The sequence below is a fragment of the Panthera onca genome, chromosome B4 (assembly GCF_046562875.1).
Source record: "Panthera onca isolate mPanOnc1 chromosome B4, mPanOnc1 haplotype 2, whole genome shotgun sequence".
Taxonomy (NCBI): Eukaryota; Metazoa; Chordata; class Mammalia; order Carnivora; family Felidae; genus Panthera; species Panthera onca.
This window is the reverse complement of record NC_138345.1, coordinates 39,559,674-39,583,589: the sequence shown is the minus strand read 5'-3', so window position 1 is coordinate 39,583,589 and position 23,916 is coordinate 39,559,674. Positions and strand designations below refer to the sequence as shown.

The 23,916-nt window shown below is 42.8% G+C and overlaps 1 protein-coding gene across 1 annotated transcript in view; it reads right to left on the bottom strand.

Annotated features, from left to right (window-relative positions):
* Nucleotides 1-550: 550 nt before the first annotated feature.
* Nucleotides 551-23,916, bottom strand: part of KCNA6 (potassium voltage-gated channel subfamily A member 6) — a 45,099-nt gene continuing 21,733 nt past the window's right edge. Inside the window, exon 2 of the transcript XR_013556890.2 lies at nt 551-948. The gene's annotated coding sequence lies outside the window, so the exon portion shown is untranslated. The remainder of the gene's footprint in view (nt 949-23,916) is intronic.

Sequence of the window (23,916 nt, the reverse complement as noted above, 5' to 3'; positions counted from 1 at the left end):
AAATTCAGAGGGAAAAATCAGTGTCATGTGTTTTGTTCCCCAAGAGAAAAACATACTTGGAAGAGTGACAGCCAGGTGGTATCTCCCCCTCTAGAGCACCTAGAAGGAAGCTGGAGAGAGAGGTATGTGGGCAGGAAGGAGGGACCTTCCAGAAGTAATCTTTCTCTCCTTCCCCTGAGGACAGGCCATGACAAGAAGAGCAATGAGGGTCTCACACACCAGAAAGAAGTCTTTCCTGCTCCTAGGGGATCCCATGCACAGCATCATCTGGGTCACCCCAGATGATATATAATGCTGACCTTGACATTTGCCCATCGGCATGTATATATAAGAGGCAAACAACTCCTAGCCCATGGGTTGCCTTCTTGGAGAACGTCCCCAGTCCATGGTGGGGTTGATGCAGAGGGTATTCAAGCACCTTTTCTGATCACCTGTGTGTGGCACCTGGAAAGCTGCCCAGCTATTCTGGAATCCTGGTTACCTGTTTGCTTTTGTCATGACTACCTGACTTGTCTCCCTAACTTAGCTATTGATTTTTTCACACAGCAAAACACATAGCCCCTGAGACTTTGTCATATATTTATTTGTTAGTCTTCATGGTCACCCTTTCCCTGGGTGGGTCTGTAGCACAGTCATGCACTTTCTGGGATCCCTTGATCCTGACCTCCCCATACGTGGTCTTTTTTGACCCTCCCACCACCTTTCACCTTCCCCCCACAGCCTCACCCCAACATCCTGGGCCCCATCTTTAATGCTGGAAGGTCTGGTCTCAGCTTTTTCTAATCTGGTCACTGCTTGTGGGAGGCCACTGGAGAGATGTCAGGCTGCATGATCCAAGGAGGGGTCTCGTCTTCCTGAGAAGTTGGGTGTCCAGGCCCTCTCTGTCCAGCCGCTACCAGAAATGTATGTGTAGGTCTCCTTGTTTGGACAACTGTGCCAGCCTTTTCCCTGCCAGGGAAAACCAGAACAAAAGGAAGTGCAGTTAGGGATATGAGGGTGATCTGCATGAGGAATGGCACCAGGAAACCTGGGAACAAGCTCCAGCATTTCCTTGGCTCCTCTGACATGTGCATCGTGGTCCCTCAGCTGGCCTCTCTTTCTGGGCTCTCTGATTCACTCGAACCATACCTCCCACCCCACGAGGGTTCCTGCAACCCATCAGCCACTGCTGAGCACACTCGACCTGAATCTACTCCTGCAAAAGTTGTCTTTAGATGCTCAGTCACTAATTCTCTACCTTTAATGGCTCAAACATCCTCCAGGAAATCAAGTCCAAGCAATGTGCTCACCCCCTAAGGCCCTGTAAAGTGAAGCCTCATACAATCTACTCAGCTGGGCTCCCTTCTCTCTAATGCCCTGCACCATCCATCTTGGTCCCAGGGGCTCATCTCGGACCCTCCGCATACATAACCAGACACATCATTCCCTCTGTGAAAGAGGTCTGTCCCTGGTCTGGCTACTCCCTTGCGCCACCCATGGGGTTCTCTTGTTCCCCACCCGCCCCCCTGACATTCCTCAGCCTTACCTTCCCTGTAGGCCCAGCCCAGACCCACTCACTACCTTCATGAACCTCTCTGGCCATCCCAAGACAATTGATCTCTCTCTTCCCTGATTTCCTGCTGCCTTTATGGGCTGTCCTACACTGTATCACATGTAATGTTTTCTATTGGAAAGTATGTGATAGCTGGGGCACATAGTCCTATGTTCAAGGTCAGCCTCTACCATGCCCTGGGCAAAGAACACTAGACCCCGTGCTTACCCTCCTGATGCCATGTGTATGTGTCTATGACCACAAGACACTTCAAGAGCAGGCCAGATTTGGCTAAACACAAATAAACCAACAATTTATTGCAACTTCTGTCTCTGCGAGGATGGCCATGAAGAGGTGTATTCCAAGCCTCTTAGGGCTACCACAGGGACCAGATGTTAGCGAAACCACTTTGGAAAAGGTAAGCCTTAACTAAAATGCCAGTAAATATTATTGGGCCTGTGTAGTAGCCTCCTCCTACTTGATATTTGTAATTTTAATTATTTGGGAACAAACTCAGAGGTTCATAACATGGAGTTACTGTAATTTTAGTAAAGCACAAATGTGACCCAAAAGCATACTGCAAGCCTGGTGTTCTGGGCACAGCAACTCACCTCATAGCTGTCACCAACCACTGGTGTTGGCCTCACAAGACCTGCACCCACATGCTTTCCAGTGAGGGCGTCTATATGATAACCTCTGACAAGGGGTTGAAAACCTTTGTTCTTTGTGATGTTCCAGTGGTCATCAAGTGAAAGATAACACTTTAGCAAATGGTAAAAATATGGGTTTTTGAGAGAGAGAGAGAGAGACAGAGAGACAGAGAGAGAGAGAGAGAGACAAAGGACTAACAGGGGAGGGGCAGAGAGGGAGAGAGGCACAGAATGTGAAGTAAGATCCAGGATCTGAGCTGTCAGCACAGAGGCCGACACGGGGCTCGAACCCACAAACCGTGATATCATGACCTAAGCTGAAGTTGAACACTTAACCCACTGAGCCCACCCAGGCACCCCAGAAAACTTCTTTTTTTAAAGTTTATTTATTTTTAAGTAATCTCCCACACTCAATGTGGGGCTTAAACTCATGACTCCGAGATCAAGAGTCACATGTTCCACCAGCTGAGCCAGCCAAGTGCTCCAAGAACAGAAAATTTTTGCTCTTCTCACACACTCATGATTGGGAAGAAGCCTATACAAGCACTTCTGCATTCAAATTTGGTGTTGTATCAACTTCCAAATGCCAAGGATATGTGTTAGGCTCACCTCTCTTGATATGAATGTAAATTATACACTGTGGTCTTTATCCCAAGGCTGCCCTTCACCTACAGCTCTTCACTTGTTCTCGGGGAATTCACAATTTTCACATTAGCCCAAAGAATGCATATTGAGAAATCATCTGACCTAGAGTTAAAAATGGCAGATCAAAAACATGGGATTTTTTGTTGTTGTTCGAAACCTACTAAAAAAATTGTGAAGGAAATTTTTACTTTTTTTAAATTTTTATTTTTTTAATGTTTATTTCTACTTATTTTGAGAGAGACAGAGAGCAGGGGAGGGTCAGAGAGAGAAGGAGAATACCCCAAGCAAGCTCCATGGTGTCAGTGTAGAGCCTGACGCAGGGCTTGAGCTCAAGAGAACCATAGGATAATGACCTGAGCTGAAATCAAGTCAGATGCTTAACCAGCTGAGCCACCCAGGTGCTCATGTTATGATAGGAAAAGATAGAATTCAGTAGGCGGAGAGGGAAAGATTAGGACCTGAGGTCCCTGGCTGGGAAAAAACACATAGTGTCTGACCCACAGCAAACCCCCTCAGGTTCCTCTTAAAAATGTAACAGACATCACCCGCTCCCCCTCAGGTTTCCCTCAGGAATTTGACAAAAGACCTAACTAACAATAAGTAGTAGACCACAAAACATATGACCCATAAGGAATGATATGGCCATAGACCACCCCTCATACGATGGACTTGAGCCAATCAGGAAATGGACAACCCAACACCTAGAGCTATCCAGCCAATAAGGGTAGGACCTGAGAAGGAACAAGGGGGGAGGGATGGGAGGGCTGACCAGAACCTTTACGAGGACTCTTGTTTATAGCTGTGGGCATTCACTTTCAAATATCCCCTCCTGCGAAGAATGCTTTCATACTATTCTTGCTTTCTGACCTTAGACTCTAATAAAATTTGCCTGCTGCTCATTTTGTGTCCACCTCTTCATTCTTGGAAGTAAAATAACGAATCCTGGGTACTGAGGTAAAAAAAAAAATCCTGCAACACTGTGAGGGGAATTTTTAAACAGGGCAGTAAAGTTACAAAGACAAATAAGTCAGGATAGGGGATCAAATATATGTAAGAGCTAATCTGTAGATGACAGGAAGCCAGTGGAGGAATAGCACTGGGCTTAGGAGAGGGGCAAATTTGAAACCTGAGTGCCTGCAGATGAGGGTCAGTGAGATGTGCAGGTTTGCTCCCAGGGAACCCATGGAGGCTCGGGACCTGGTGGCACCCTACACCTCAGAAACAGGGTCAAGGGGGAGAGCTAAACATTGGCTACAGTTAAACATACCCTTCCAGGTCTCTTCCCCAGTCCCACAGAGCCATTTACCCACCTGCTACCCCATCAAAGAGAAGTTTGAGGAGAAACTAAACCTGAAAGGCCTGGGTTCAAGGTCATTTGTACCAAGTAAGGCAGAAAGCACATACTGAAAGTAGGGGGGTTACATGTGACATGAGTGTCTACATGTGAAGTGTGAACAGTTTGCCACCTCCTCTGCTTTGCTGCCAGATATTCAGGCCAACAACTGGAGAATTTCTTCCTATTTCTGTGTATAGACATGGATACCAAGAAATCCTCAAAAAGATGGCGTGGTCCCAGCTACATCATTTCCCTGCCATGAACTCACCACTTAACAAGCCCCACAGACACTGAGCCTCTGAAGCCCCTTCACACCTCATTTTTTAAAATACACAGATATCATTAAATCACAAACATCAGAGGAAAGTCTTGAACAGGCCAAAACAGACAAATTCAGAGGAACAGAACATGCCAGAAAAAAAAAAAAAAAACTTCAAAAATATTGGAAATCCTCAGATAAATACTTTATCCATGAAGCAAGAATAGTCGGCTATAAAGAAGGAAGCATCCAAGAAGAAAATAATTCCAGGAAATGTGAAGTATAATAGCTGTTTAAAAAAATCAACTTAATTTAAAGACCTAACTGGCTTTGTTAACTGATTCATGAATCAGGCATCATCCCATCTAGCAAGTAAAGGGAAGCTCTGAGTAGTATAAAATGGAAGGCTTTTTTAAAGTTTATTTATTTATTTTGAGAGACAGGGACACAGAGAGAGAGAGAGAATGGGGAGGGGCAAAGACAGAGGGAGAGGCTCTGCACTGTGGGCACGGAGCCCCACGCAGGGCTCAAACTCACAAACCATGACATCAGGACCTGAACTCAAGAGTTGCAGGCTTAAGGACTGAGCCACCCAGGTGCCCCCAAAATGGCAGATTTTTATAGGAAAGGGTGGGCAAGAAAGTTATTAAGGAAGAAAGAAAGAAAGAAAGAAAGAAAGAAAGAAAGAAAGAAAGGAAGAAAAGAAAAGAAAAGAAAAGAAAAGAAAAGAAAAGAAAAAAAGAAAGGAAAGGAAAGGAAAGAAAAAGATTGTTTTCAAAAGAAAAGAAAAGGATTGTTTCAGGCAATGTCCCTTTCCCCTAGGGGCCCTTATCATGAAGATTACCTTATCTTCCTTTGAAGATAGGAGAGCCCAGCTGACAGATTGATTGCCTGGTTGGTGAGGACCAGAAAATTCCAGATTAATTGGCTTAAAATTCCACTCTTGGAGAGGTTGTCCCAAGGGCAAGTGACTCCATCTCTAGTCTGATTTTCTTTTTAATATAGCCAAAATAAAACTGAAATAGGTCTAGAAGATAAATTAAAGGAAATCTCCCAAAAAGTATAAAGAAAAAGAGTAAAGTAAATGTGATACTGTCATTCATAAGAAATACAAATTTTGGTCTTTGTTGATGGTTCCTGGACCACAGCTGGTAAATCCCATGTAATTTCCTAAATGATTAGAATAATAGGGGCATCTATTGTTATATTTGGTTTTGCCCTCAGTTTCTGAAATAGCTTCAGAACCACAAAGGTCAAATGGGTATCCTTTAGAAGCGCCTTTGAAGCACACTTGAGTTTACATGACTGCAGCAACTTTTGAAGAGTCCCTAAGGATGGGGGCTGGTTGCCAGGGGAACCAACCAGAATTAGAGGGTTAGAACTTTCCATCCCACCTCCCCCTCCCTCTATACCACCCACAGACCTCCTGGGAGAAGGGAGGGCTGGAGGTTAAATGGATCACCAATGGCCAATGTTATACCCCATCACTGCTTATGTACTGAAGCCCCCAGAAAACCCCAAAAGGACATAGTTCAGAGAACCTCCAGCTTGGTGAACACATAGAGGTGTTAGAAGAAAGGCGCCTGCAGAGAGGACATGGAGGTCCTTTCCCCAATCTTGCCCTATGTATCTCTTCCATCTGACTGTCCTGAGTTATATCCTTTTACAATAAGTTGATAATCTAGTAAGTAAATGGTTTTCCTGAGTTCTGTGAGCTGCTCTAACAAATTAATTGAACCAGAAAGGGGGATACTCTCTAATTTATAGCCAGTCTTTAGAAGCACAAGTATCACCCTGGACTTTCTACTGATGTCTAAAATGGGGAAGAGGGCAGTCCTGTGGGACTGAACTTTAACCTGTGGAATCTGATACTGTCTCCAAGTAGAGAGTGTCAGAATTGAGTTGCATTACAGGACATCTAGATGGTGACCATAGAATCTGAGAACTGCTTGGATTGGGAAACCTTACACACACATTTTGTGGCCAGTAGTGTTGTGAGTGTAGTATAAAATTAAAGGAAACACATAGGAGTGGTTGTCCTTAGAGTAAAGAAATTTAAGAACCAGTCAGGAGATCCAAAGTCAGTTAATAGGAGTTCTGGAAAAAGAAAACAGACAAAACCAGAATGGAAGAAAATCATCAAAGACATAGTTTGAAAATGTTCAAAAATTGAAAAACAGGCATTTCCAGGCCAAGAAAGTCCACTGAAAATCCATGAAAATGGATAAAAATATACCTACATCAAGGCACGGCACATGAAATTTAGGAACTGGGACAGCATCAGATTCTACCAAATCTAGAAGCTAGAAGACAATGGAGATGATTTGCAGCCTAAAATACTATACCTATGCAATCAGGAGACTACCATAGCAGAGGCATGAAGTGAATCCCTGGGTGAAAATGAGGGGGTGTCATGGGACAGAAGGCATGCAACAGACCTACACCAGACAGGAGCAGGAGGGTGGAAAGGCCCCAGGCAGTCCAGACAAAGGTGAAAGCCTGGTGTCTCTGCAGATAAATAGGAGGATATCTACATAGCTGGTGGGAAGTTTGCTGAGCCCCACTCTCCTTTAAAAATAAATGTTTATTTATTTTTGAGACAGAGAGAGACAGAGCACAAATGGGGGAGGGGCAGAGAGAGGAGGAGACAGAATCTGAAGCAGGCTCCAGGCTCCGAGGTGTCAGCACAGAGCCCAACGCGGGGCTCGAACTCATGGACCGTGAGATCATGACCTGAGCCGACTGAGCCACTCAGGTGCCCCTACCCACTCTCCTTTTAGACATCAGATTGTGACAGGTGTACAGAAAATTAAGCAATAAAAAAGATATTTAGTAGCTCTGTAGGAAAACAAAAAGCACAAGAATGGAGATGTAGTTACATTGCAGCACACTACTTGGCTCAAGGAGAAATAATATTACAGTCATAATAAAGTAAAGGAGCATATTGAGCAAATAAACATTATGCCACTTATCCCACAGAGGGCTGAGAAGTTGTGTGTCTACCTTGTGCAGAGTAATGGAGATCGTGTAAGAAAGAAAAATCCTTATCATCCGTAAAAGCAAGTCAAATTTTCCAAGACTCAAAAAATAAGGGGAGAGTGGCCTGGATGGCTCAGCCAGCTGAGCCTCCTACTCTTGATTTTGGCTCAGGTCATGATCCCAGGGTCATGGGATCAAGCCCCATGTCAGGCTCTGCACTGGGTGTGAAGCCTGCCCAAGATTTTCTCTCTCTCTCTCTGCCCCTCTCCCTGTGCGCTCTCTCTCTCTCTCTCTCTCTCTCAAATTAAAAAAAAAATGGTGTGTGAAGTGGAATGTAAGTGCATTATTGAGAAATACAGTCTAGAAATGCAAATCTAAAATAAAGAGCTAAAGAGTTGAAAGAGATTTGCTTCTGTGAAATACAGGATAGGGATGCGGAGGAGTGGGGGCAAAGACTGCTAATTTTGGTTATAAGCCTTTTGAAATAACTTATCTTTTTAAACCTAGACTCATATTTTAACTTAAAGAAAAATAAATAATACACGAAAATTTCCTTAACCTGAAAGACATGAGTCTTCAGATTGAAAAGACCAAGTTCTAAGGTTGTTATATGTAGCAACAAACAAACAAAAACAACAAAAAAGGACACTCGGTTAAATTTGAATTTCAGATAAACAGCGAGTAATCTTTTACAAAAAGTATGTGCCCAAATATTTCAAAAAGTACTTACTTTATCTGAAATTCAAACGTAATGGGGTCTTCTATTTTATTAAGTAGCCTGAGGCCCGATACATGCATACCAAGGTACACAGCGTATCACTAAAAAACACTGGGGATAAAGAGAACATGTTAACAACTTCCAGAGGGAAAAAATGTCACATGCAAATAAATCAGAAAAGCATTGACTTCTCACAGCAAGATTGGAAATTTGTAAACAGTGGAGCAACGCCTTCAAAATTCCAAAGAAAAACAATGTCCATCCTGGAATTTTATATCCATACAATCATTAACCAAGTCTAAGAACTGAATGAAGGCATTTTCAGGCATGCAAATTTTCACATACCCCTGACTTGTTCACTAATGTATCCATGTCTAGAACAGTGATGGGCACATAGCAGGAGCTTTACAAATATTTGTTAAATGAAAAAAAGAATTCAAGATATAGCCGTGTAAGTATTTATTGAGAAAAACAAATGTAAATATGTGAAACAAACTGTTAAAATTCTTGAATGTGGTTGCCTCTCAGGACTCGGATTCATGGTAAAGAGAGAGGCAGGGCTTGCTGATTTTCCTCAGAAGCCTTATAGCATCATTTGGCTTTTTAAAGCATGTACATGTATTACTTTAATAAAAATTAAAAGGGTTTTTAAGTATGTTCACTGCTTTTACGTCCTACACACATTCCCAAATCATATTTCATATTGATACCAAAAGGAAGCGACTATGGGATTCCCTACCCTTTTGTATTATTAATCTTAGAAGCCATCCTCTTCCTCTCATCCACTTCTTTCTCTCTAACCAATGCCTCTAATCCATCCACATGTCCCAAAGCTCTTACCTCCCTCATGGATCTCCAATGCATTCACCTTCCACCTCCATCTCTATTACCCTAGTGCCATCTTCCACCTGGACATTGCAGAAGTTTAGCAATGGGCCCCTACATCCATCCAGTCCATCCTGCCTATTACACTGTGGCCAGGCTGATATTTTCAAGTACAAATCTGATCACATCACTCCATCACCACCTGCTTTAAACATTCCACAGTGTCCCATTGTTCCTTGGTTAAAGATAAAGCTCTTAACCCCCCACCTTACTTGCTAACCCTTTCCCTTGACACCTCAGTCTCTCATGCTGATCATCTTTTTTCCACAGGACCTTTGCACATGCTGTTAACACTGCCCGGTATGCTGTTTCTAGAACTTTTGCCTATTTAATCTTCTGCTCATCATTCAAATATCAGTGACAATGTCATTAAGTCAAATCCCCTTATTGTAAGCTCTTATTGCACAGCTACCTGGATAGCTGTACTTGGTAACATTTGTTACAGTTGGAGTTTTATATTTAGGCATACTGGATTAGTATCTTCATCCACTGCACCATCAACACACACACACACACACACACACACACACACACACACACACAGGCACACGCACACTCACAGGCTCTCCACTAAAGGTGGAAATCCTCTGTTTCACTTATCATTATACATTGCTTACTACATAGTAGAAACTTAATACCAATGTATTGAATCTGTTGAAACACCACCTTTTACTACTGCAACAATCAGTATGTATCACTTGGGTTTGAATAACATTTATTCATCAGTCTCATCTCTGTCCTAAAATTCTAGAACTTGGAGACTGCATGCTATTTATTTATTTATTTGTTAGTTTTTGGAAGGCCTGCTACTCACTCCTCTCTATTTTTCCAATTTCCATCTTCACACATAATTTTTCAAAATGTGTATGTACATAACATATGCAAAGATTATGTTTTATGGGGTTTCTATCCTGGAGAGCTTACATATCAGAAAAGCCTTTACACCTTGCCTTTTAGAGATTATCATCCAGGATACATTTCTAGCACTTCACATATGATCTTTAAATGTGTTATCTTCCCTCACAATTCAATACAGATTCAAAGGGCTGAATTCTAGTAAACATCTGATTAAAGCTAAAGATTCAGCACTTTAGGTAACCCTGATGATTTTTATCTTGTCTCAGCTCAATGAAGTTTAACACCTATGCTTTGTGCTGTAGCCAAATCATTACACATTCTTTACTGTGCAAGAAACATGGGGACATTGGCTAGCTGATGGAGCCATCATGAGAATGACCATTTGTCAGCTAGTGCACAAACTTCTAAATCTAGCATAAGACAGGGCATGGGGGGGGTGGTGTCTAAACTTAAACAATGTTGAACACCACTTGTTTATAGTTCCTGTGCAAATAGAGACTATCTGATAACCCAATATGATAATCCAATACTAATTTAACACTTTGCTGAGTAAAACAAGTTTAAATTAATCCTCTCTCAGGGCATCTGGGTGGCTCAGTCAGTTAAGGGTCTGACTTCAGCTCATGTCATGATCTCGTACTTTGTGGGTTCAAGCCCCATGTCGGGCTCTGTGCTGACAGCTCAGAATCTGGAGCCTACTTCAGATTCTGTGTCTCTCTCTGTTTCTCTGCTCCTTCCCCATTCATGTTCTGTCTCTCAAAAATAAATAAACGTTAAAAAAATTAATAAAAAAATAATCTTTTTTGTTTTGTCTCATTTAGAATTGTATGAGAAACCAAATATTCTTTAAAGTTCCTTGTAGAGAATAGGACTATCAGACTGCCTTCCTTTAAAATAACTCCCCTTCAGACACAAGCTAATATAGTCATGGAGAGTCCTAAATTTCTTATGTCTGAAATTTGATATAATTGAACAATACTAAACTCAAGAATTCCCCATGCAGAGGTGCCTGGGTGGCTCAGTTGTTTAAGCATCCGACTTCAGGTCATGATCTCACAGTTTGTGGGTTCGAGCCCCATGTTGGGCTCTGTGCTGATAGTGAGGAGTCTGCTTCAAATTCTGTGTCTCCCTCTTTCTCTCTCTTTGCCCCTCCCCAACTTGTGTGCACACAGTTGCACACGCACATTCTCTCTCCTTCTCTCTCTCAAAAATAAATAAACATTAAAAAAAAAAAAAAGAATCCCCCATGCAGGTGTTTTTTTTTTAAATCCCCTCCTTTGCCCCCAAAATCAGTCTCTGGAAATGGTAGCTACTAAGGGTCACTCTCCAAATGGACTGACTTCCCCAAAGCTTGGCCATGTCACATCAGCAGGGGAAAGCTGGGACCAGAATCTGGACAATCTTGCTGCTTGCTGGGCCCAGTGTGAACCGCTGACTATCTCAACCTCTTCTCTATATTTGTTGTTTACAGAGTTAGACTCAACAGCTCTTCCCCAAGCACTCTGTCATTTCTCTGAGTGATGTGGAATTTGGCATTTCTTGAAACCTTGAGCTTGCTAAAATTTTTTTGCTCCTCTGGGGTGTATCACCAAAGCCCTGTATATTCCCAGAAAGGTAGAGAAGAGGCATGCAACAAGTTTAGGGCTGTATTTTATGCTTCAGAAAACCACAGTGAAACTATCAAGACACTCGTGGTTTTAGTGTTCACCATTACCTTTAAGAGAACGTGTGTACCTTATAATTGCCAACAAAATACTGATTCAACAAGATACCATTTAATACCCATCAAATCGACAGCCCAGCTAGAACATTCACAGTTGGTTGAGTGCCGTAAACACTCTCATACAGATCTAATGATTTCTTCTATCTGTTTCTCTCTTAATTTCTATAACCACCCCTTATCATTTTTCAAGATGGAAATAACTTTTTCTTATTCTAAAAAAATATGCTCTCTTTCACCTTGCTCCAGCAAGAAGGCCCCACAGAAAACTATAAAAGAGATGCTTAAAATCACACATAGCCCTTCTACATAGAAAAAAAAAAAACAAAAAAAAACATTGTTCTTGGAGTGCGACAGTCTTAGCCCAGTTACTTATTCGGTGGCCTCATCTAATAAATGAAAACAATAACTCAAGGTGCCTCACACTGTGAGGATTTAAGATAATATTCGTATAAGGCACAGTCACTCGTAGCTGGTAGCTATGACCGTTGCTTTATTAATATACTTCCAGTATATAAAGAGATAGATAGATGATAGATAGTTAGCTGATAGCTGATAGATAGATAGATAGATAGATAGAGATATGGTGATATGGTGCATATTTTATGTTTCCACAAAATGGCTTTTGTGTGCCCCCAAAAACATTATGTAGAAGATACACTGCTTTGATAAATAAATATTCAATTTATTAAGGCTACAAATATTTCAATAGAGTTCTTCCTTAATCCTTTGAGCTCATATGACAAATTTTGCTCTTTGGTTCATAAGCAGAGGTTGCTTATTTTGTTTGTCAAAAGTCTGAATTGCTGGAGAGTCTTTGAAAGCAGTAATAAGAGGAGGACACCTTGAAGGATATGTGTTATGGACTGAATATCTGTGTCCTCCCAGCACCCATATGCTAAAGCCCTAATGCCTGGTGTAGCTAGCTGTATGTGGAGACGGAGCCTCCCAAGGAAGTAATTAATGTAAATTTAAATGAGGTCATAGGGGTGGGACCCAGGTCCTGTAGGATTGGTGTCCTAGAAAGAGGAATAGACTCTGACTCCCCCGCCCCCCTCTCTCTTTCTCTGTGAACAGAGGGTCGGTCATATGAGAGCACAGTGTGAAAGCAGTAGTTTGCAAACCAGGAGAGAGATCTCGCCATAAAACAAACTTGCTGGCACTTGATCATGGACTTCTACTCTCCAGAAGTGTAAGAAAATGAATTTCTGTTGTTTAAGCCACCCAGCATGTGATATGTCATTACAGCAGCCCTAGCAGCTAATTCAACATGGGAAGCAGAGATTTCTGCGTTACAAGGGGCGGGGGGGGGGGGGGGGGGGGGAGGGGGGAGGTCAGAGGTCAACAATAAGAAAAAGAGCAAGGATTCACATCCTACTAGATGGTTGTATCCTGGGAGGTGGCCAGACCTTGAAGGGAATGACTGCTAAGCACATCAAGGTGTCCAGACCTGTGGCACAGGGTTCTCTGCCTGCTCATGGAGCTCCAGAGCCCCTGCTGGATTTGTGAACAGAGATTTATACCCAGTTTTAGAGTTGTCAGATTGAGCAAGTAAAAATATAGGATCAAAAGTTAAATTTGAATTTCAGATGATTTTTCAACATTTGGGACATTCTTCTTTTCTTTTTCCTCTTTGATTTTTTTCTTTTTAAGCTAAAAAAGAAATAAGCAAACCAAAACCAAAACCAAAAACAAACAAAAAACGACCAGCTTACCCATTTGGGACATTCTTATATAAAAAATTATCCACTGTTTCTCTAGAATTCAAATTAATTGAATACCCTGTGTTTTATCTGGCAACCCTACCCAGCACAGGCATGATCTTCTGGCTGGCATTTTAATAATTCATATGGAGACGCCTGGGTGACTTAGTTGGTCAAGCTTCCGACTTCGGCTCAGTTCATGATCTCACAGTTTGTGGGTTCGAGCCCCACATTGGGCTCTACATTGACATCTCAGAGCCTGCTTGGGATTCTTTGTCTCCCTCTCTCTCTGCCTCTCCCCTGCTTGTGCTCCGTATCAAAATTATTACAAAAATAAATAAACATTAAAAAAATTCAGGGGCACCTGGATGACCTACTTGGTTAAGCGTCCGACACTTAGTTTCAGCTCAGGTCATGATCTCACAGTTCATGAGTTCAGGCCCCACGTTGGGCTCTGCACTGACAGTGCGGAGCCTGCTTAGGATTTTCTCTCTCTCTCTGCCCCTCCCCTACTCATCCTGTCTCTGTCTTTCTCAAATCATTAGATAATAAATATACATGTACAAGTAAGGATATTTCACCAGTGTATTGCTTATAATCATAAAAAATGGAATTAATGTAAGAGCGGTTGAATAGTCCTGGTACTTTTGTTCAAATATATGCAGCTTTAAAGTTGTCATTTTTAAAATCTATATTTATTAGTATGAAAAGATGTCCACAATGTATTGTTAAATTTAAAAGGGTAATAGGGGCTCGTGGGTGGCTCAGTCTGTTAAGCATCCGACTTCGGCTCAGGTCATGATCTCGTGGTCCATGAGTCTGAGCCCCGCCTTGGGCTCTGTGTTGACAGCCTGGAGGCTGCTTCGGATTCTGTGTCTCCCTCTCTTTCTCTGCCCCCCCTGCTGGTTCTCTCTCTTTCTCCCTCTCTCTCTCTCAAAAATAAATAAACATTAAAAAAATTAAAAGTGAATAAAGTAATTTTAAGTTTGATTTTATTTTTTACTAATTTTAACAAGACACCATCCCTCACACACATACGTAAAAACATCTGGAATAATTATACCAAAATATTGACAGGAGTTATCTCTGGATTGTGGGGTTACTGGTGATTTTTACTTTGCTCTACATCCTTTTATGCATGTATTATCTTAATAATCAGAATAAAACAATTCTATTACAATTTTGAAAAAAGTATTTGTAACCTTTCACACCCAGCACAGCCCAACACAGGGCCTGAACTCATGACCCTAAGATCAAGACCCTGAGCCGAGATGGAGAGTCAGATGCTTAACCGACTGAATTACTCGGGTACCCCATGTACTCGTAATTTTTTAAAGAGAAGTATGCAGGGGTGCCTGGATGGCTCAGTTGGTTAAGCATCTGACTTCGGAACAATGTCAGGATCTCACAGTTCCTGAGTTTGAGCCTCATGTCAGGCTCTGTGCTGACAGCTCAGAGCCTGGAGCTGCTTCAGATTCTGTGTCTCCCTCTCTCTATGCCCCTCCCCCCTCATGCTCTCTCTCTCTTTCTCTCTCTCTCAAAACTAAATAAACATTTAAAAATTTTTAAAAGGGACAAATAAGTAAAAGAGAAGTATGCAAAAGCATTGATAACTCCATAATCTGACAATTTGAAGCAAGGAATTTATGTGTGGATTCAGGAATTCCTTACCTAAAGTCATGGATACATTCCTTATCATATTTCAGTGTCAATTTACCTCAATTATGACATCTTTATCGTGTAATAGAGCCACAGAAACACTTGGATGTGGTAGACATTTGCTATTTTGGTTCCTTTTGTTTGGGGTTGGGGGAGTGATTTTTTTTCACTACCCAGCATCCATTTTATCCCTTCTTCTTGTTACAGAGTACCACTTTTCCTTCAGACAATCTCCAGACCTCATGCTCAGTCCACATGCTTTGGGTAACTCCAACCTTGGCTCCAAGGGTGTGCATGTGACCCAAATAAGTCCAATCAGAGCATGCCAGTCCCCTGACCTAATAATTCACCCCAATAAGATAAGGAGGTAGAATTTCGACCAGTGAAAATCAGATCATGGATTTTGTCAGGCTGAAAGAAATACTCTTTCTACTAGACTGAAACCCAGGAGGATATGTGCCTGGAGTTACTAGCCATCTTACTGCCATCCGAAACCAAACATGGACAGCAAAATTACAGTGAGAAAGATGAACAAAAATTTACCTCCTGGATCATACGGAAACTAAAACTCAATATTATTATTTTTTAAAACAAAATTCTTCAGAAGAATTTTATCATTTTCAAGTAACATAGTATGGACCCTAGAATTATTGTGAATTTTCCCAGCAAAGGTGCTGGCTAATTCAACTGATATGAGAATGAAATTAATTGAATGTACTGGCACTAGTTATAAACACTGCTTACAGGTCTGAGTAGAATTTCATTGGTATAAATACCCTAAGGAGAAGAGTTGCCAGGCATCCTGTATATACAGGATATGTCCCGTATTTAATGATTTTTGTCCTGCTTCCTCTATTGGCTTTTCTCCCCCTAAATGCCCTATGTTCAGCATTTTTCAATAAATTAAGCTGTTGGGGGTTTTATCAAATTTATCTAGGCATGGGCATTTTTATTTGCTAAATTTGGTGGCCTTACTGAGGAGTCATTTAACTCCTCCACCCTTCCATGTTTCACCCTGCTTTACAGTAGTTTTGCCAACTGAAGCCCAATTCTAGCTGAAGTTATAGGAATTAATAAAATTTTATTTTTCAATTAAGAAGATTTGAGCCAGATTTCCAGTCTCTTATAACCAAAAGAATGCTAACTGAACCCAATTAATTGTAGAACCACCAACACCTAAGCTCTATGGCCTAATTATAGTAATAGCTACATTTTACATTCATCACTAAGTGTGTTCAGGACATTTTAATTTTTTTATGTTTGTTTATTTATTTATTTATTTATTTATTTATTTATTTTGAGAGAGAGAGAGAGAGAGAGAGAGAGAGGCAGAGAAAGAGGGAGACACAGAATCCAGAGCAGGTTCCAGGCTCTGAGCTGTTAACACAGAGCCCGACGCCGGGTTCAAATTCACAAACAGTGAGATCATGACCTGAGCCGAAGTTGTATGCTTAACCCACTGAGCCACCCCAGCACCCCAGGACATTTTCAATATGGTATCTTGGGGTGCCTGAGTGGCTCAGTCGGTTGGGCATCCGACTTTGGCTCAGGTCATGATCTCACAGCTCATGAGTTCAAGCCCTGCATCAGGCTCTGTGCTGACAGCTCGGAGCCTGGAGCCTGCTTCAGATTGTGTCTCTCCCTATCTCTGCCCCTCCCCCGCTCAAGCTCTGTCTCTGTCTCTCTCAAAAGTAAATATTTAAAAAATTTAAAAAATAAAATAAAATAAATATGGTATCTCATGAGTAAACCCACCCATCCTTTGAGATAGACATTATTTTCTCTATTTCAGAGATGAACAAACTCAGCCTCCATGAGGTTAAATAATTCACCCCAAATTGCACAGTTAGGCTCATGGAACCAGTATACCAAGACACCAAGCCCATGTTCTTCCACTGCACCATACTACCTTCCAATCTAGATTTAGAATTCTCAATTCTGATTTCACACCACAGAGAGAATTCTTCCAGTGGGCTTAGGTTCACTACTGGTTGAAGTAAATAACCACTGGAAAGTTTAACTTCCCACTCTGATTTGAAGCCAAGCATATAAAAAGTGTCGGAACAGAGCCTCAGTTTATAGCACATGCAGAAAGCCCTCACTACAGTCTTCTCTAATTTCCAAGCAAGGCTTATGATCTGAAAGCAAGTTTTTGGCTCACTTGAGTACTGTCAAGTTAATCAAGGTCAGTTCCATTGTTGAAATTAACCAAACAACTGCAAATTTTCCACTGTTTATGGACACTGCCTAAAACCATGTAGGCTGGACATGCTCTACGTATAAAGGCAGACCTGAGACAGAGGAATCACTAGATATCTAACAAATCACTTCAGTTTTCTACAAATACATAAAAATAAATAAAATGGCTCCTGCATATTTACCTGTGACATGACATTTTATGTGCAATTCATCCTGTTTTTGTTACTTTCATAGTAACTCTGTGAAATATACCTCTCAAGAAACTGAGGTACAGCAGAGAGGTGATGTCCTCTGTGCAAAGTCAGGCAGCTAGTCAACAGCAAACAGATAAGACCCCAAACAAACACATGAACAAAAATAGCAAGTATATCCAGGTGTTTCTGTGGCTCTTTTTGCAAAAGAAAGATGTCAGAGCTTAGATATATTGACACTAAAATATGATGAGGAACATGTCCATGGCTTCAAGTAAGGAATTCCTGAAGCCACACACGGAGTCCTTGCTTCAGACTTTAAGATTATAGAATTATCAATGTTTTTGACAAATAGGTTGATCTAGAAACAAACCAAAACTCTTTTCCTGGTGGTTTCTGCCCCTCCAGGCTTCCATAGGAGCCCCTGCTCCCACTTTTGCTGCCCAGGAAAGCAGTAGCATTGTGCCATTCATGCAGGGAGGCTGCCAATGAATAATGTAGGTGCCATCCTTGGAGGGCAGACAGTGAGGGCAGCATCCTGGACCTCTGATGGCTTTTCAAGTGCAGCCCAAATGAATGTGATAATGATGGTCCAAGTGACTCTGAAAAGTGAGGAATGCCTGTTTGTCAAATATCTCCCCTTGACTATTTCCTGGCAGCCCTAAATATTTTACGATGGAAGCTCCAGGAACAAAAGAGATGCTGTTCCTTACCACCGCCTCCCAGCAGGCTGAGGGGGAGCTTCTCAGGCTCCTGGAGAGGGTCAAGGGGAGAACAGCATGGCCTGAAGAGATGGAATTTGTGACATTGTCCCCTGAGGTCGGAGAGATGATGACAACCATGCCCATTCCACTTCTGCTCCTTGCTTTCCCAATGTGTGTGTGCATTTTCCACTAGTGAGAAACCCTCAGAGGACAATTTTCTGGAGCCTGGTGCAGCAAAACGCCAAATACAAAGGCTCTTTTCAAATCCACCTCTGAATTGCAGAGCCCAGACTCAGCCCGTCCATCCACGAGCTCCTGGCACATGCTCAGTACGTGACTATAATCGCTTCTACCCGGATTCCTATAGGAGCCTTCCACTGTAGCACATTGAAGGCTGTGCCTTGAAAGAGGTTTGCCCCCTCACACTCACCCCACCCACAGACAGAGGATTTAAAAACAGCAATGAAACTGGCCAAAAAGTCCTACTGCTTTTTATTTTGTATCTGTCAAGCTGTCCCGCCTAGAGTGGACCTGGGTCACCACCCCTAGTCTCTTTCCCACTACTGCCCCACTTCAGCCAAAGAGATCCCTCCAAAATGGGACCTGAGCCTGTCGTACCTCTGTTTTAAAACTCTTACGTTCTCCCCTTCATTGCCTTTAGAATGAATCCAATTTCTAGCAGCGTCATGGCTCTTCACAGTCAGTCTGAGTCTGACCTATTTTCAAGCTTTGCCTGTGCACTCTTATGCCATGTGTCCCAAGCTCGCAATTCCTTGAACACATCATCCCTTTCTCAGGGTCTGTGACTCTGTTCACATTATTCCTTCTATTGAGAATGTTCTCTTTGATCCTGAAAACTCCGACTCCTCTTACAAGGCTGGCTGACATGTCCACTTCCTGGACACCTTTCCCAGGAAGAATTCGTTACCCTTCCTCCCTTATCCAGAGCACCTGCTACATGAATCTACTGTAGCAATTTTGTAGTTTTCCCCACATGGCCTCCAATGAAGGCTAAATTCCTAATCCCAATGGTAGAGCCCAACCATTTGTTGCTGTAGAGCCCAACACAGTTGCTGTGCCTTAAATTAGTCCTCATAACCAGCCCACCTTACAGTTCCTGACTCCTTGGGTCAGAGCTCATGTGACCTTCCTGAAACCAGCTGGGTAAGTGGGCTACAGCCACCTTGGAGTCTTGCTCTCTCCCACCGTCCTGCAAGCCACTCCCAAGACAGCTGGCCACGGATTCTGGTTCCAAGGTAAGTAGGAATAAAGACCCCCCCCCCCCAACATCATTTGTCTGCAATCTCAGCTGAGTTTCAATTTGGCAGTTTAGTTGCAGGTAACTGGGTGCTACCTTGGATAATAATAAAATTGTACCTTTATTCCTGCATTTGTCTTTGCACTTCAGTCCCCCAGTCGGAACACAGTAGTGATCAGTGAAGGACAGCAGGGCAAGATCTGGGCCCTCACGTAAGCCTGAAGGCCTACCCCCTAGTGTCTGCCACTCACCAACACTGTATTATAGTAGGTTGCTTACTTGTGTCTGCTATCTCTTATAATCAGCTCCCTAAGAACATTAATGTTCTGCTCACCTTTGATTCTCTAGGGCCTGACACAAGCAAGCTTAATATAAAGGTCTATTAGAAAATAACGAACAGGGCGGGGAGGGGCGGGGGGCGCCTGGGTGGCTCAGTCGGTTAAGCGTCTGACTTCGGCTCAGGTCATGATCTCATAGTTTGTGGGTCTGAGCCCTGCACTGGGCTCTGTGCTGACAGCTCAGAGCCTGGGGCCTGCTTAGGATTCTGTGTCTCCCTCTCTCTCTCTCTCTCTGTCTCTCTCTGCCCCTCCCCCACTCACACTCTGTCTCTGTCTCTCAAAAATAAATAAACACTGGAAAAAAAATTAAAAAAAAAAGAAAAGAATGAATGGGTACACGATATTGTGTAAGGTGATTCCTCCACCCCCTACTGATTCTTGGCCCAGCTGCCACCCCCCACCCCTACTTCTTTTCTCTCAACTCCAGTTTTGTTCAGGTTTCTAGAAACCAACCACCTCAAAGAAGTTGAGGCCCTCCCCAGCACTATGTTGAACAGTAATTCTACCCGCTTCTGATGAAATTGGATATGATGGGCTTGTGTCCTAAGTGTGGCTTAAGAGAGGTTGGTGGGAGACACCTGGGGAAGGTTTCCTCATTCTTAGAAAGGTTTGTCTTTTCCTTCCCTTGGATGTTGCGGTGTGAGGGCACAGTGCTGTCATTTGTGAAAATGAGAGGGAAGCCAAGCAAGTCTCAGAGAAAAGAATCCCCTGAGCCCCAACACAGCTATGGCAGGCTGACTTCAAAAACGGTTCAAACTCTCCATGTTGCCCTTTACAATATGACTTCAAAGTTCTTCCACCAAAAGGCAGAATTTTTTGGTAATTGCCCATTACTTGAGTTGTACTGGCCTAGTGAATCAGTTTAGCCAGTATCAGGCAGCAGAAGTGACTGTACTCATTTTCACTCTGCCTCAAGTGGCATTGACATTTCTTGTGGGGAATAAGTCTAAGAATTCCCTGAGCTTGCATCAATGGGTTAACAAGGCTTAGGGTGGGAAGCAGCCACAGGGCAAAAACACCCTCAGCATAGAACAAAGGGTAGAGCAGAAAGCCACTTCCACAGGACAAAAGCGTCTGAGAACAGGTAGAAGTGGAAAGCCCCCACAGCAGGGAGAAAATGTCCAGAGCTAATTAGCAAGAAAAATGGCTTATTAACCCTGAAGTAGCGTGCTCTATCTATCTTAGCCCCTAGAAAAGTTAAGATAAACAGACATGATGCCTAATGCCTGCAGTAAACAGCCATCTGCTTGGCACTGGGGCTTTGATTTGTATTGACCCTAACCCCTAACACCACACACCTTCAAAACCCCCTTTCTCTCACACACATGAGTTAATGATCACTGTTTTATTGTCTCTTTCTGCATATCCATCATGAATGTAAGCCTTCTGATCCTAAAAACTACAGAGCAAGGACCCTTCCTCAGGGCTCTTTTCTCCTCCAGACATTAGCTTCTCTCATATTCAATTCTGCAGCTGCTCTCCTGCTGGACAAGACAGAACTCTAGACTCAAAATCTGCAACAACATCTGCTTGCTTTTGGGCCCCTGAATCCAGTATAAGAAAGAGCCCAGGCCACCTTCCAGAGGGATGAGGAAGCCACTGGCAGAAGCTAAAGGTCCCTGGCCAATAGCTAGCCAACCCCCAGAGGCAGTACCACCTGATCAACCCAGAGCTGGCCACTGAGGCATAAGGAAGCATCTGTCAGGCAAGACCAGAAGAGCTGCCAGGCTGAGCCCAGCCTAAACTGCTGACCTGCTGAACTGGGAGCTAAGAAATAATTGTTGTTGTTTCAAACCCCTAAGTTTTGAAGTGGTTAGTTACATAGAAATAATGAACTGACTTACCAATCCTGGAGCTGTCCCTCCTCAAGACTCTGAGTTATAAAAAATAGTAAATGATCTTTTGGTATCGTGTTTTTTTTTTTCTTTTTTTTTTTTTTTTTTTTTTTTTAATCCTATGGTTTGGGGTTCCTGGGTGGCTAGACCGGTTAAACATCCAAATGTTCATGTCGGCTCGGGTCACAATCTCATGGTTTGTGAGTTCAAGCCCTGTGCTGGGCTCTGTGCTGACAGTGCAGTGCCTACTTGAGATTATCTCTCTCCCTCTCTTTTTGCCCCTCCCTTGTTTTCATGCTTTCTCTCTCTCTCAAAATAAATAAATAAACTTAAAAAAAATCTTATGGTTAGATGCAGCCAATAGCTTCCTGATAGCTTCCTCCTTCTCAGGAGTGAAAAGATAAGAGAAGGCTTCTGCCTTTGGTCTAACTGGACTTAAGATGTGTATCTTTTAACTAGGCTGTCAACACTTTGAGGTAAAGAACTGGTGCTGTATCTGTAGAAAAGATTAGAGTCTGGGGGAACCTGGGTGGCTCAGTCACTTAAGCGTCCAACTCTTGATTTTGGCATAGGTCATGATCTCATGGTTCGTGAGTTCAAGCCCACATTGGGCCCTGTGCTGATAGTGCACGGAGCCTGCTTTGGGATTCATTCTCTCTCTCCCTCTCAAAATAAACAAACAAACTTAAAAAGAAAGGATTAGAGTCTGAAAACATACATATCAATACAAGGTAACCTTCACACAGCGCAAAATGAGCAGGCTAGTCCATCTGAAGGCTTCATGAAGGAAGCTGGATCTGAGCTGGATGGTCTCTGAAGGAGGTTTAGGGTTGAGAGATAAGAATCCAAGAGGAGGTGGAGAGAGGCGGGCCCCTCTCTGGCCCTAGAGAATGGACATTCCATGGGAATCTGTTTTGGGAAAAGGTGAATGACCAAGAGGCAAGCTTGGATGTGATAATTTAAGGTATAAAGGACAGACCGAGGAAAAAACAGCTTTCTCATTATAGGTCCAGCAAAGGTTAATTCTGTGAGGTCACAAGACAGACCTGTCAGGAGGTACAAACCAGTGTTCTCCCTAGCCACTCTCAAAAAAGTTTCAAAAAGCACATGGTCTCAAGGGTCAACAGGCCAATGCCCATGACCTCAGAAATGACCAGACCTGAAGAGTCTCTTTCTACCAGTGTAACCCATGTACTCTTCACGTTCTCTAACTCAGTGGGCCACCTGAGTGGAACTTTAATAAAGATTAGATCACAGGATGAATGGATTTCATAAGCCTAGAAAAAAGGTAACAGAGAGGTACCTGTTTCTTTCAAATCACCAGAGTCCACCACATCTCTCTCTACATCTGAGTTGCCTCGGGCCTGAGAGGCATGAGCAGAGCCTAGCAGATGGATACCCAGGCTCTGTGCAGGGCCACCCCCCTTGGAGTCTGGAGAAAAGGCAAAAGGAAGCCCTCTGTTCTCCCAGCTACAAGCATGCAAGCACTAAATAATTCTGAAAATCAGCTTCAGAATTAGAGCACAGAGAAGGAGGGAAGAAGTCTGTATTTTGGCCAAGAAACCATCTTTCTCTTACTGAACAATGATTATGTGCTAAGCACATGTTATCCACTTTAGAAAACCCTCACAATATTTCTCTGAAATAAATATAATGATTCCTATTTTGCAATTGAAGAATACCGGCCTCAAGAGAGTAGGAAACGTACCATAGTCCTGATGTTAGTGAGTGGAAAACTCAGGATTCGAACCTAGGTCAGTTCGATGCCAAAGTCTGGGGGCTCCCCACAAAGCCCCCATGCAGGGCTTAACTACTAGGATTTCTTCAAAGTGTCAGTGGAACATAAGCTTTCATAGGGGATTAGTTGTAGAGGTATCCCCTAGTCAAGAGAGTCAATGAGTTAACACTTTAGACTTCAAACCAGCTCTGTGGGGGCGCCCGGGTGGCTCAATCGGTTAAGCTTCTGACTTCAGCTCAGGTAACCATCTTGCGGTTCATGGGTTCAAGCCCCCATGTCGATCTCCATGCTCACAGCTCAGAGCCTGGAGCATGCTTTGGATTCTGTGTCTCCCTCTCTCTCTGTCCCTTCCCTGTTCACACTCTCTCTCTCAAAAATATATAAACATTTTAAAAAAAGACAGCTCTGGAATGAAGTAGCCATAACAGCCATAACAGCCCTGTAGTCTTGGCTCAATCACATGATTTCTCTCTTTTTTTTTATTTATAAAATAAGAAAGTCAATTTATATAATAGATCAGACCCCTTCCAGTTCCCATGGTTGGAGGTTTTCCATCTCTTCCATAGAGAAGCTAGCCTCGACTGATCTCCCTTTACTGACAGTTTCTAGGAATGAGGATAAGGTTGGTTCAGATCCAAACCTCCCCCAATCCGCCGTGTCAAGGGTCCAAGAATATTGACTTAGCTGTTGGAGCCTCGGCCTTGTGGGTG